Here is a 13,135-nt window from a genome sequence, read left to right on the forward strand (position 1 = left end):
TATTATTATCCAATTGGTAGTATAGCCCAGGGATAAAGCTATTAGAGTGGCTTTGTACAATTTTACCAAAGGCATGCAAGTACTCTAAAGAGATTAAATTATCTCTACAAAAACATCGCCAGTTGTAAGGGTTTAAAAATATTTAATAACAAATAGTCAAAACACAAGACAATATGTTTTACTACACAGTGTTAGTCAAGAGTTCAGATATCACAGAGAACTACTTAAAACAATTCAGTAGTACAGTTCTGACATCACAGATAAACACTTAGTCTAATCTTTCTAGTTTCTAGCTATTTCTAAGAGAAAACACAAATCTAAGATAAATGTACATATAGAGCAAGACAGAGTAGGATGGTCAAGGCAAAAATGCTTAATTCTCTCTGATTCTCTCTGTTTTTAAAATCACATTCCTGGTTCACATTATATCATTCTTCACACTTCCCTGGGTTCCCAGGCTAACAGAAACTACATTTACATTCTTCACCTCTGGGAAGAAACCAGAGCAATAAAGGACATTTATGCATGCAAATTCTGGCCATTAACTCTGGCCTTACAACAATAGGCAGGATGCCTCACTATAGACTCACTGACTCTGAGTTTTAACATCAAAGGGTCACAACATGCTTTACTTGGTCAGTAGAGTGCACTGTTGTTGCATTTTTTTCAGTTCCACGTGTAACACTATTTTTACCATTTAAGACAACACCTGTGGTTTACATTAATATTTACAGATGACAGAATTATCTCCAAAATGTTATCTGGCTAGGCTGGCAGCCTTCATCTATCTTCACCCAATCTTCACATTATCATTTGCCTAACTTTGATTATGTTATTAATATAAATGGTACCATTAATACAAGCTCTTTTCCACATGCTTGTACAGGGCAGATTAATCATTAGTACTTCACCATGACGTGAGTGTGTGTGTGTGTGTGTGTGTGTGTGTGTGTGTGTGTGTGTATATATATATATATATATATATATATATATATATATATATATATATAGTTTCACTTTACAAACTCGAGATACTGAAATCTCGAATTTCAGTATCTCGAGACCAGAAGAGCGAAAGTGCAGTTGCCTGAAACTGCATATTGTCGAATGTTAGTTTGCTGAATTGGTAGTAGGTGTAGTGTGCGCTGCTTTTTGCTGTCAGTTTAATTTAAGTGGTGTTTGGATAGGAAACATGGCGGCCAAAGTATGGTTATGAAAGGAGGGTCAGGTAAGTCTGCAATTTCTAGGGTTTTGTGTAGGAGTGTGGTTTGGTGTAAGGTTTTGGGAAGTTTTAGAAGTTGGTTAGGGTAGGTAGGTGTGTGTGTGTGTGTGTGTGTGTGTGTGTGTGTGTGTGTGTGTGTGTGTATGTATGTGTAAGTGTTGAAAGTGGTGTGTTTTTTTCTGTGTGTAGTCTGTGTGTTTTTTTGTGAGATAGGTATAGTAGTGTGCAATGGGAGAGTAGGTCAAATTATATTGGGTTTGTCTGACTTTTTTGTGTTAGTGCGACCTTGGAGTTGGTATATATAAGTAGCAGAGGTGTGGGGGCACAGCGCCCACTGGGGGGTGCAGGGGGGACTTGCCTCCCTGCTTATTGGTATGGTAGTGATGTGTGTGTTGTTTTTTGTTATTCTAGTGTGTTTATGTTGGGGGAGGGTTGGGTATTGGTTTTGGATTGTTATTTCCGTTGTTATGGGTGTCTTTTTTTTTGGTTTTCATGTTTTTGCAGTGTCTGTGTTTGGTCTCACGATACTGAAATTCTAGTTTTCAGTACTTCGAGCTTATAAAGTGAATATATATATATATATATATATATATATATATATATATATATATATATATATATATATATATATATATATATATAGTTTCCTACGTCGAAACCAAAACTGCCAAACAGACCCAGTAAAGCGAAAACCACAAAGGAAGCCTTCTGCAGGTAGCGATTATGGTAAATCCAATTAGTGAAAATAATCACGATATAGCGACTTTGATATTAGCACTTTATTAATACACAAGAACTTTCGGAAGGCTTTGTATCCTTCCTTCATCAGACAAAACAACATATGCTAGGGTAAATCTCATTTAAATACACACTTAACGACCCTATTAATGACCTCATAAATGAGGACCCTCCTATATTTTTTAAAATATAAAATATAATTTTGATCTGTCAACACTTGTCTTAACACTGAAAAATAAAACATAAAACACTTGTCTTAACACTGAAAAATAAAACATAAAACATATGGTCAGGATATTCCATCACATGACGAGCCAGTGCATTGTTTATGTTGACAGATCAAAATTCAGGCCCTTGGCAGATTAAATTAGAGAAAGAGGAGCTTTTTTGGCAAATTAGAACGGGAGCGCATATTAATCCTGGATTGAATGAGTCCATCTCCTTGACTTGTATATTGAAACACTTGGCATTAAGGAGGTAATAAGTGACATTATTATGGCCCTGCAACGAAGCTGCTTCTCTTATATTTTATATTTTATATATTATATTTTATTTTTTAGTTTAATTGGTATTAATTATAAATTTGTATTATAAATTTGTATGGATTATGGCTTTGGACTGTTTTCATATACAGTTATTAATTTTTTATCTTTTTAGATACATGTTGTAGGACATAAATATTATACAATATGTGGGGGGGGGTATATAACATATAGCTCATTATGAAGACATACACATCCTGTTTATAGTTGTTAGTGCATTTAGATTTGTATGTGTTTTTTTGTATTGTTACCTTTTGCCTTTGTGGGGTTACATATTTTGCCCTGCCATCCTTTTTGTGTTAGTAGGATTAGGATGGTTTAGTCCACTACAGCATCATAGGCTTTTTTACAACTGATTAGTAGTCCCTTTTATATCACACTACATACAGTTTATTTTTATATTTTTTTATATTTATACATTCTTATTGTGTTTTTTTATAGATTTTAAGCATATCATTTGTTGCAACTAATATGTTATTAAATTGATTGTTAATATAATGCACATTTTATTAACACATGTATAATATATTTTTTAATGATAGCTTTAAATGAATGTGTTTTTAAAAATAGGAGGGTCCTCATTTATGAGGTCATTAATAGGGTCATTAAGTGTGTATTTAAATGAGATTTACCCTAGCATATGTTGTTTTGTCTGATGAAGGAAGGATACAAAGCCTTCCGAAAGTTCTTGTGTATTAATAAAGTGCTAACATCAAAGTCGCTATATCGTGATTATTTTCACTAATTGGATTTACCATAATCGCTACCTGCAGAAGGCTTCCTTTGTGGTTTTCGCTTTAATAGTTTCCTACGTCCTTATCACTGTTTCATTTTTAGCCTCATTCCCAGCTATCTTTCTCCTTCCCATACTACTTTGCACTGTATCCATTTATAATCACAATCCTCCCTAATCCTCCTTTATAATCAGAATCCTCCCTAATAGTACCTATCTATTCCACATTGTGTCTTTTTCTTTTCCCAAATAAACCCGCATTTCTTTTTATATTGACTACTTTATTATACTCCAGCCTTTAATACCATCTATGCGTTACTTTACAGAGATGATACCAGGACAGTCTACTTCCCTTCTTTTATAGAAACTACTTCTCTCCTTACCTGTCCTCTTCCAGCTTTTAGAATCCACCATCACTGACTCTCCTACTGTCTTGCATCCTCTTATTTCCTTCTCATTGCTACTTTCCCACTACCTACTTCCTGTACTTAATTATGCTACAGCTTATCCTCTATACGTCTCCTCCTGCTGCGCCATATTTCATCCTACACCATGGGCTCAGTATTCTATTGCAACATCTCTCCGACTCTGTCCCAACCACCTATCCATACTTCCTCTTTATACTTTGCATACATTGCACCAAACCTATTCAATATTGCCCCTCACCTTTATTCCAAATATAGGCTGATTGATTGCACTTGAACTCAAACCAAAACAAAATTAAGTGCAAGAATCCTCTCCAAAAAAAACACACGTATGCATAATTCTACAGTATACTGAAATCCTTCTAGAAGGAGATATTCACCCTAATATTAGCCCCCACCTATCACAATAAACACAAAGATAATTCTCTCCCACACACTTTGTAACCCAACAACAGCCAACCCCAACCCTGATGATATCATTTTTGCTGTAATAAATGTTAGAAGTATAATAAATGAAACTGCAGAACTACATGCCTGGATTACTCACTATAAGCCTGATGTAATTGCTGTAACTGAAGCTTGGCTTAAACCCAGCACATAAATGACTCTGAAGTTATATCTCCTGGCTATAACATCTGTAATGACCATATTAAGAGGAAAGGTGGTGGTATTCTTTAATATTTCCCGATACCTACCACATTTCCCCTACAACAAACCATCACCAAAACTCAGTCCAGCAGAGCTTCTTATTGCTTTCCTCAGTATAAACAGTTATAAAGAAATATGTATTACTGTCCTTTACATCCCTCCTGGTGACAGCATAGCTATCCTGGAAAATATCCTGCATTGGATATCCATAACATTTCCACAAGAAGAAATGTTACTAGGTGATGTAAATGTCAATTGGTTGGACACAAACTCCAACTCCCCTACAACTAGCATGAACTTATATGGCTTCACACAACTAATTAATAACCCCACACACTATAGCAAGACGTCAAATTCTCTATAAGACTGATCCAAATACCAGACCCTAGCAAATACTCCATCATAGGTACAATGTCAGACTCTCTTGGTGATCATCTCCCAAACTATATGTCTATATATCTCAAACATCCAGTGAAACAACATATTTATAAAATAACATGTAAACTTTCCAAGTTTAACCCAGAAATGTTCATTACTACACTAGCTTATATTAACTGGAACCTCCTAAAAATCCTCTCCTTAGATGATGCTGTAATTGAATTCAGTACATTGTTTCTTCTTCTTCTTCTTCTTCTTCTTCTTTCGGCTTTTTCCTGGCTAGGGGTCGCCACAGCGGATCACCTGTCCACTCAAGATTGGCAGTGGAGTTTTACAGTGTCGAGTTGCCAGCCCAGTGCCCAGCCTTCCACAGAAGGCACACACATGCATACACTCACTCCTAGGGCCAATTTAGAGTGTTCAATCCACCTACAGCATGTCTTTGGGATGTGGGAGGAAACCCATGTGACCACAGGGAGGACATGCAGACTCCACACTCATTTCTAAATATCCTAAATAGCCTTGCGCCTCCTACATGGAAGAGAATGAAAACAAATAATGCGATTTGACTATTCAAAAAAGAGTAGCATGGTAATGAAGGATACAGAAAAAACATGGAAAGAATGGCAAAAATATAAAACACCTCAATATCTTGAAAACTTCAGAATGCTTTGCAGTCGCACTAAAAAGCAAATAAATGAAAACAAAAAAACTATACTGTAATAACTTTCAGAATAATACTAAACACAACCCTAAAAAATTTCATTATGTCAAAAATACAACCCAAATCCCTCTTCCAATAACTCACCACTCAAAATTGCAATACAGTTCAACTCTTAATTTATCGATAGTATAGCATCTCTAACTAAGGATTCTTCAACATCTAATCCCAACTCTGCCCAACAGCCATATATCACCACATCCACTTTCACCATCAAACCTGTGCCCACATCCTATATAAAACTAATCCTAAGCAAACTTAAACTTTGCTTTTCTTCAACTCATGACCTTCCAAGGAATTATCTAAAATTAGCAGTGAGTAGTGTTGCCTATCCTGTCTCAATCCTTATAAATAGGTCAGTTCAAGAATTCCATGTTACCTTTCTCTGGAAAAAAAGTTACACATTGTCCCTCTACAAAAATGAAGAACTTTAACAGACATTAATAACTTTAGACCTACAGCAATCTTATCTCCCCTCACCAAAATACGAGAAAAAGTTATTCAAAAACAATGGATAGAGTATCTCCTGCAGGAAGAATTCTCCCATACACAACTTGACTTCCATCTTTCCCATAGTACTAGCACTGCCCTACTAACTTATATAGATCCTGTCAATAAAGCTAGAGGTAATGACAAACTAGTCTCTTCCTTATTTCTAGACTTGTTGAAAGCCTTTGACACAGTTTGTCACAGCAAACTTCTACTTCAAATGTCTTCACTAGGTCTCTCTCAGCCCATCCTTCTGTGGTTCAAAAGCTACCTGTCCAATAGGTATCAGTCAGTAAAATGGCACTCCATGCTCTTTTCTTACTTCCCAGTCACCACCACTGTACCACAAGGCTCTATCCTTGGTCCCCTCCTCTTTAACATTTTCACCAACATCCTCTATACTTCCACACAGCAGTCCACTCTCATACAATACACAGATGATTCCACTCTCATCTGCACATCTGACAACATGGTACACCTCCAAAAAATTACTCAGAAAGCTTCAACAGCCACTGAAACATCTTTGTAACCCACAACTCATGCTCAACCCAAAAAAGACCAGACTACTGCTTTTTCCCCAAATTCCTCTCACACGAATAAACAAAATTTAAACTAATCTGCCTTGATAATACAACCATTGAAGTCACTTCTCACAGCAAGCTATTAGGGGTGTTAGTGGATGATAATCTTACATTCGAACTGCATATACAAAATTGCATAAGGAAACCTCATAAAAAACTAGGGATGCGTTACTGAGATAAAAACATTCTCACTGATGCAATTAAAACTACACTTGCCACTACTTATCTATTCCCCACTCTTTTTTATGGCTCTGCTATTCTTACTAAACTCCAGGCATCACAAAAATTAAAACCTGAACAGTGCTATAACAAAGTTGCTAAATTTGCAGCACATACCCCTTTCAGAACCCACCCCTGTATTGCACTGAAAACCCTAAATTGGTTAGAACTGTCACATCAACTAACATACACAACTTCTTACCACCTATAAAATTATCCAGCATCCATCTGCCTGTCCAGCACTAAAATACATTCTACACAACTATGTTCCCAGTTGGCTATTGGGATCCAGTGACCAAAAACTCCTGTCTATCTATAAATGCAGCAAATCTGCTGGGCATAGTCTGTACTCTTGCAAAGATGCTAAGGCCTGGAACTCCTTACCTGTATCCATCAGATTTGTAACCTGTACCCCACCATCCCATCTTTCAAAACCACTCCAAAAGCCTTCCTAGCTAAAATCTGTCTCTATTCTTGCTCAAGTCCAGGATAAACTATATCCCTAAATGTGAACAGGTATCGTTTGATTCTTTATACTTCCTTACTCTCCCTTCTTCACTTACTTCCTTACTGCTACCTAATTCTTTTCCCTGACTTTCTCTCTAAATATACCATAAGCCTGTTTGTCACTCACTTCATATTGCAGTTCCTATTTGTATTAGACTAACTTACATTTTATTTCTCTAAATGTTAAATGATTGGTTAAAAATCGATACAAGGTATTTGACAATGTTTTTATACTGTCTAATTTGTTATAATTATTTAAACTGCAGATGTTTTTGATTTAGTTTTTGCAGATTGTAAATTTATTGTTCTTAAAATGTTTTGCAATAATTTGGAGCTTTCCTCCCCGGGTCTCTGCTAAAAATCAGACTTTCCCAGTAATCAAATGTCAATAAATAAACAGAAAATTATACTTACTATGTAGGAAGGGGTGCTGTTATTTGGGAAGTAATCATTTTATTTTCTCTTAAATAATTACTGATGATGATAAGAATGAACAGACAGCTTTATAAGGATAAGAACCAAAGACAGGTTCAAAAGAAATTTAAAGGTGTAAAAATGCTGTGGAAGAGATAACGCTGGGTAATAACTCTTATGAAGGTACTCTGGAACAGATTCACCATTTACATAAAACCAAGTTTATCCCTGTCTGTTTTCAAGAGCAACCTGGATTTATGGATGGGAATCAGAAAATTACCCAAGGACTGCCCCTTGTACACTAATGGACAGAGGCAACTCCTGAATGCTTTATCCCATGCATAGGTCCCCTCGAATTATCTATGGCATGATCCCAATAATTCCCATTAGGGGTAATACATAATTTTTGACCATGGGATGAGTAAGGCCAGTCTATAACCAAATGGGGTAGGTTATTTCAAGCACAAAAAGGGAAACTGGTTAGGTTTAAAATGGCCCACATGGGCAGCTAGGCAGTCCTTACCTATGACCCTATGGACCTTTAAGGCAGAGTTAGTGAGTTACTTGTTTTATCATCTGATATATGTACACAAAGCAGAATACACTCAAGGGGCATTCACAGGAATTTCACAGTACTATTACACTTGTTATGTTAACATAGGTTGTGCAGTCTCCAAATGTTATTAAGTCCCCTGTAGTGTATACATATAAGCCTGCAGCTACAACAGTGGTATAATCTCAAGTTAGCTAGAGACCACCACCACAAGAAGAGAGACTATGTTGATGACATGTAGTAGAGGCAGGATACATGCAAGACCATGCAGGTCAACTGTGTTCCAGCATAGCGGCTACAGGAAGTACTTAATTAAATAATAATCTGCTTAGAGTAAATGCATAAAGTCAGGTACTCATGCTGAAACTAAGTAAACTCCTCCCACATTTTCTCTTCTAATAACACTCACTGCCATATTGTATGCACTGATGCCCACATTCTTCTTATATAAATAATTAGAGCTTCAAATTTGTTTGTCAACAAATCAATAGTTATAAAAAATTCATACCTTATACTTTTAGAATCCACATCCTCTTTTACAAGTGGGTGTATATCTACACACACACACACACATATATATATATATATATATATATATATATATATATATAGATATAGAGAGAGAGAACGCAGTTTGGCAAAAATGACATCTGAGCTGTTTGAAAGTTCAGATGATAACATTAAGGATACATTTCAACTTTTTATGTGTTATTTATTTATATAATTTTCTCTGTTAATCAGCAAAAGATCTAGTCCTGAGAACCTTTCCAGTCGTGGCCCAGGCCTAAGTAACAAAACAGAAAATTTTATTTTAACTTTAGTAAAGCACTAGGCACTATGCAAGAAACATTAATTATCATCTCTGTGAGGGAATGAATACTAAACAACATTATTAAACCATTCATGTAATGAGCTAGTGACAAGTGATAGAAAAGTGGAGTTATAATAGCAATGTGCGTTTGTAGTAATGGAAGGTAGAAATGAAAATAGTTTATAAACTTGAAATAAATATGGCAGAGTCACTAGAAATTAAAAAAATTAGCAAGGCATAACTAAATATATAAACATCACTGCAAAATAAAAAACAAAGATAAAGCTAACGCACAGGCAAAACATGGTTTAACTTGATTGTAGAACATTTTAACATTGATTTTAGAGGTGTAGACTGGTATAATCTCCACAAAGTACAGGAATTAAGATGGCAAATTTTATCAGTGGACAGACAGCCATTTCATTTAAAATATTTTAATTCTTAAAGATTTATATATTTTTCATATATGTACATTTACCTGTTTTAACTTTCTATTTTTAAAATACAATTATGTCACTGTTTTGATTGTTATATAAGCAGGTGATTACTATACTGTGATCATTTCTGATTAAGTTCCCATGTCTTAGGAACAAAAGCACTTCACGGTCAGTATTAAATGACTTTTTGGAAGTGTTGCTGGTACTGTTTATGTGTGTGTGTGTGTGTGTGTGTGTGTGTGTGTGTGTGTGTGTGTGTGTGTGTGTGTGTGTGTGTGTGTTAACTCTCAGCACTCCCTATAGTCTGTGGTTTCTGACTTAAGAATTTTCTTTACATTTGTATATGATTGAAAGCATCCTTCTGTATCATTAAAACGTTTGCATGCATTTTCCATTAAAATGTTTTTTTTTCAGTGATTTTTTTTCCCTGGTTTCACATTTCTTACGTTATGTGGTATGTTATTTCAGATGCAGAAACAATTTTAGAACAAGATTTTTTTCTGTAGTAGAAAGACAAATGGGTGGCTAAATATGTTATATAACTGTATCATCCCTTAAGGAATGTGTTGGATTCTTCAACATTAGTTTGTTTTTTAGTAGATGACAGGGTGGCTTATTTATAACTTTAGAAGTTAGCAATTCAATAGAAATGTTGCTGTAACTTGGATCCAGCTTGGTTTTGTAGAGATTCACAATAATGTTCATTAGAAGGAGAAATTACATTCTCTGGGATTCAGAAAGATGGCAGCAATAGTCGTGGTCACCCCAAAGCTGATTACATTGTTTGCATAGCAAGACCCAGTCCTCATTAAGACTGAGTACAAGGAAAACAGTGTAAGATTCTGAGCTCATTAATATCCCACTCATGACTGCAGCATGGATAGGGGGAAGTGTGCATTGTACAAAGCTGTGCAGCATGGCTAGCAGGAAGTGAGCATTGTACAAAGCTGTGCAGCATGGATAGCAGGAAGTGTGTATTGTACTAAATTGTGCAGCATGGATAGCAGGAAGTGTGCATTGTACAAAGCTGTGCAGCATGGCTAGCAGGAAGTGAGGATTGTACAAAGCTGTGCAGCATGGATAGCAGGAAGTGTGCATTGTACTAAGTTGTGCAGCATTGACTGCAAGAAGTGTGCATTGTACTAAGTTGTGCAGCATGGACTGCAGGAAGTGTGCATTGTACTAAGTTGTGCAGCATGGATAGCAGGAAGTTTGTATTGTACTAAGTTGTGCAGCATGGACAGCAGGAAGTGTGAATTTTACTAAGTTGTACAGCATGGATAGCAGGAAGTGTGCATTGTACTAAGTTGTGCAGCATGGATAGCAGGAAGTGTGCATTGTACTAAGTTGTGCAGCATGGACAGCAGGAAGTGTGCATTGTACTAAGTTGTATAGCATGGATAACAGGAAGTGCTCAGTGTACTAAGTTGTGCAGCATGAATAGTGGGAAGTATGCCTTGTACTAAGTTGTAACCACAGGGAAAGAGAAACGTAAGCACTGCTCATTAGCAGTGTCCACACCTCAATGAGTCTGTGGATGATCCTGAGCATAGTGTAGCAGTAAGAAGGAGAATTAGTGGTGATTCATGTGTACTAATCTATTTTTTTTTTACCAAAATCAGTGTTGGAAATGGGAACATAAGAAAGTGATGAAGAGGGGAAAGGAACAGAGGGTAGAAAATAAGGTGAAAAATTAGGGAATGAGCAGGATGGAGATGTGATTTTTTTTTTTTGCACTCAGGTGCCAATTATATGTATACATATAATGAGAAGGTAAATTGTGGAATGTAGTGGGGAAAGCTAGAGGAAGGTAAACGGGTTAGGTTAGGTAGCAAGAACACACAAACAAACATGAAAGACAGACAAGGCTGATGGCGATGCTGACATAGTGAGGGGAGGGAGAACACAGTGAAGAAGGAGATAGATACACAGAGGAGAGAAAATGGAGACTGGGAGAACTGGACAACAAACAGGGGCAGGCATAGACAGAAAATGGAGTGGGATCCCTCCTGTCAGTGAGCCTCCCACTATGTCTTCCTGCTGCCGCCGGCTAACAAAGGTATCACCTGCACTGCCACTGCTAACTGGCGGGTTGAAAAGCAGCAGCATTTGGTACGGGTCTTGCTGCAGTGTCCATTGAGTATGCTGTAAGAGGCATGGAGGGGACTGCAAAAGCCTGGGACACCTGTGTTTTTAGTATTGGTAGTGTTGTTGCCATCTGTTGGGGGGTTGACAGGCCTTACTGGAGGTATGCGGGCAGGTCTGGGTGCTGCTGCATATAACTGTAAAATAAACCGAGGAACAAAAATTTTAAAAAAAATTATACAACAGAAAGTATAATGGGAAAAGGGTGGGGACAGAGCTACAGATACAATGATAAAATTCACCTAAGACATATCTTTACTCTGACTGTGTTACATATATTATAATTTAATGAACAAGAAATGCCAACCTAAAGTAGAAATGATGTCACATTATACAACCCTTGGGGTACCCACTGCCATCAGTACATGAAATACAGAAAGATGGGGTTGAAGATATATTGCTATTTCTGCAAGTACACTGAAGGCTGCACTCTGATTCTCAGTAATAGTGTGTGTGACTCAAGTGTATACATATGAAAAAAATAAGAGTTCATACTTACTTTAGACTTACATACAGGTGCTGCATTTGAAAAAGCAGAAAACACCAATCCCAAATTGCCAGTGATACCACTGCAAAGAACCAAGAGAGGATTTGAACCCACAGTTATTTTCACATGCAAATTGAAAGGCAATCCAGTAGCTTAACATGTTACTGCATTGAAAGGCAATGCAGTAGCATGTAAAGCTACTTGTACAATCCAAGTGAAGCTTTCAGTCAAACATACTTTAATAGTGCCTGTAAGGTGCAGAATGACCACTAACATCCACTTGAAATTGTGAGTAAGGCCACAATACACAAGCAAGGTTAGGAAGCTGAACCAGCAGCTTTCAACATACATGGTTCACAAGTCAAAGGATCAGTATGCAGAGCCACATGCACAATCTGTCTGAAGGTTGCTGTTAAAATTCATTAATGTCATCAAACCAGGCATACTGGAAATATGCTGTGTGAGAACTGTACCAATAAAAATGGAAGATTCAGCTCACACATATTTTCCCCTCAAATGTTGTACGTCTTTCTTTAAAGTACAGCAAACATGAAGGCCAAACAATGATATCAAATAGTTAACCAAGGGAGGAACCAAACCCATTGACATCATAAGAAGTGCTCTGAAAGCAACAACTTAATATGTTGAGCAATATATATAATTCCACAAAAGCATGCACCCTCAGACATAAATAGCAGCCATCATCCATACTGACAAGCATGCACCCTCAGACATAAATAGCAGCAATCATCCATACTGGCAAGCATGCACCCTCAGGCATAAATAGCAGCAATCATCCATACTGACAAGCTTGCACCCTCAGACATAAATAGCAGCAATCATCCATACTGCAAAGCATGCACCCTCAGACATAAATAGCAGCAACCTTCCATACTGCCAAGTATGCGCCCTCAGACATAAAAAGTAGCAACCATCCACACTGTCAAGCATACGCCCTCAGACATAAATAGTAGCAACCTTCCATACTGCCAAGCAAGCACACTCAGAGATAAATAGTAGCAAACTTCCATACTGCTAAGCATGCACTCTCAGACAGAAATAGCAACAACCATCCATGCTGCCAA

The sequence above is a fragment of the Protopterus annectens genome, chromosome 7.part0 (genome assembly GCF_019279795.1).
Source record: "Protopterus annectens isolate FY-2018-M chromosome 7.part0, PAN1.0, whole genome shotgun sequence".
Lineage (NCBI taxonomy): Eukaryota > Metazoa > Chordata > Ceratodontiformes > Protopteridae > Protopterus > Protopterus annectens.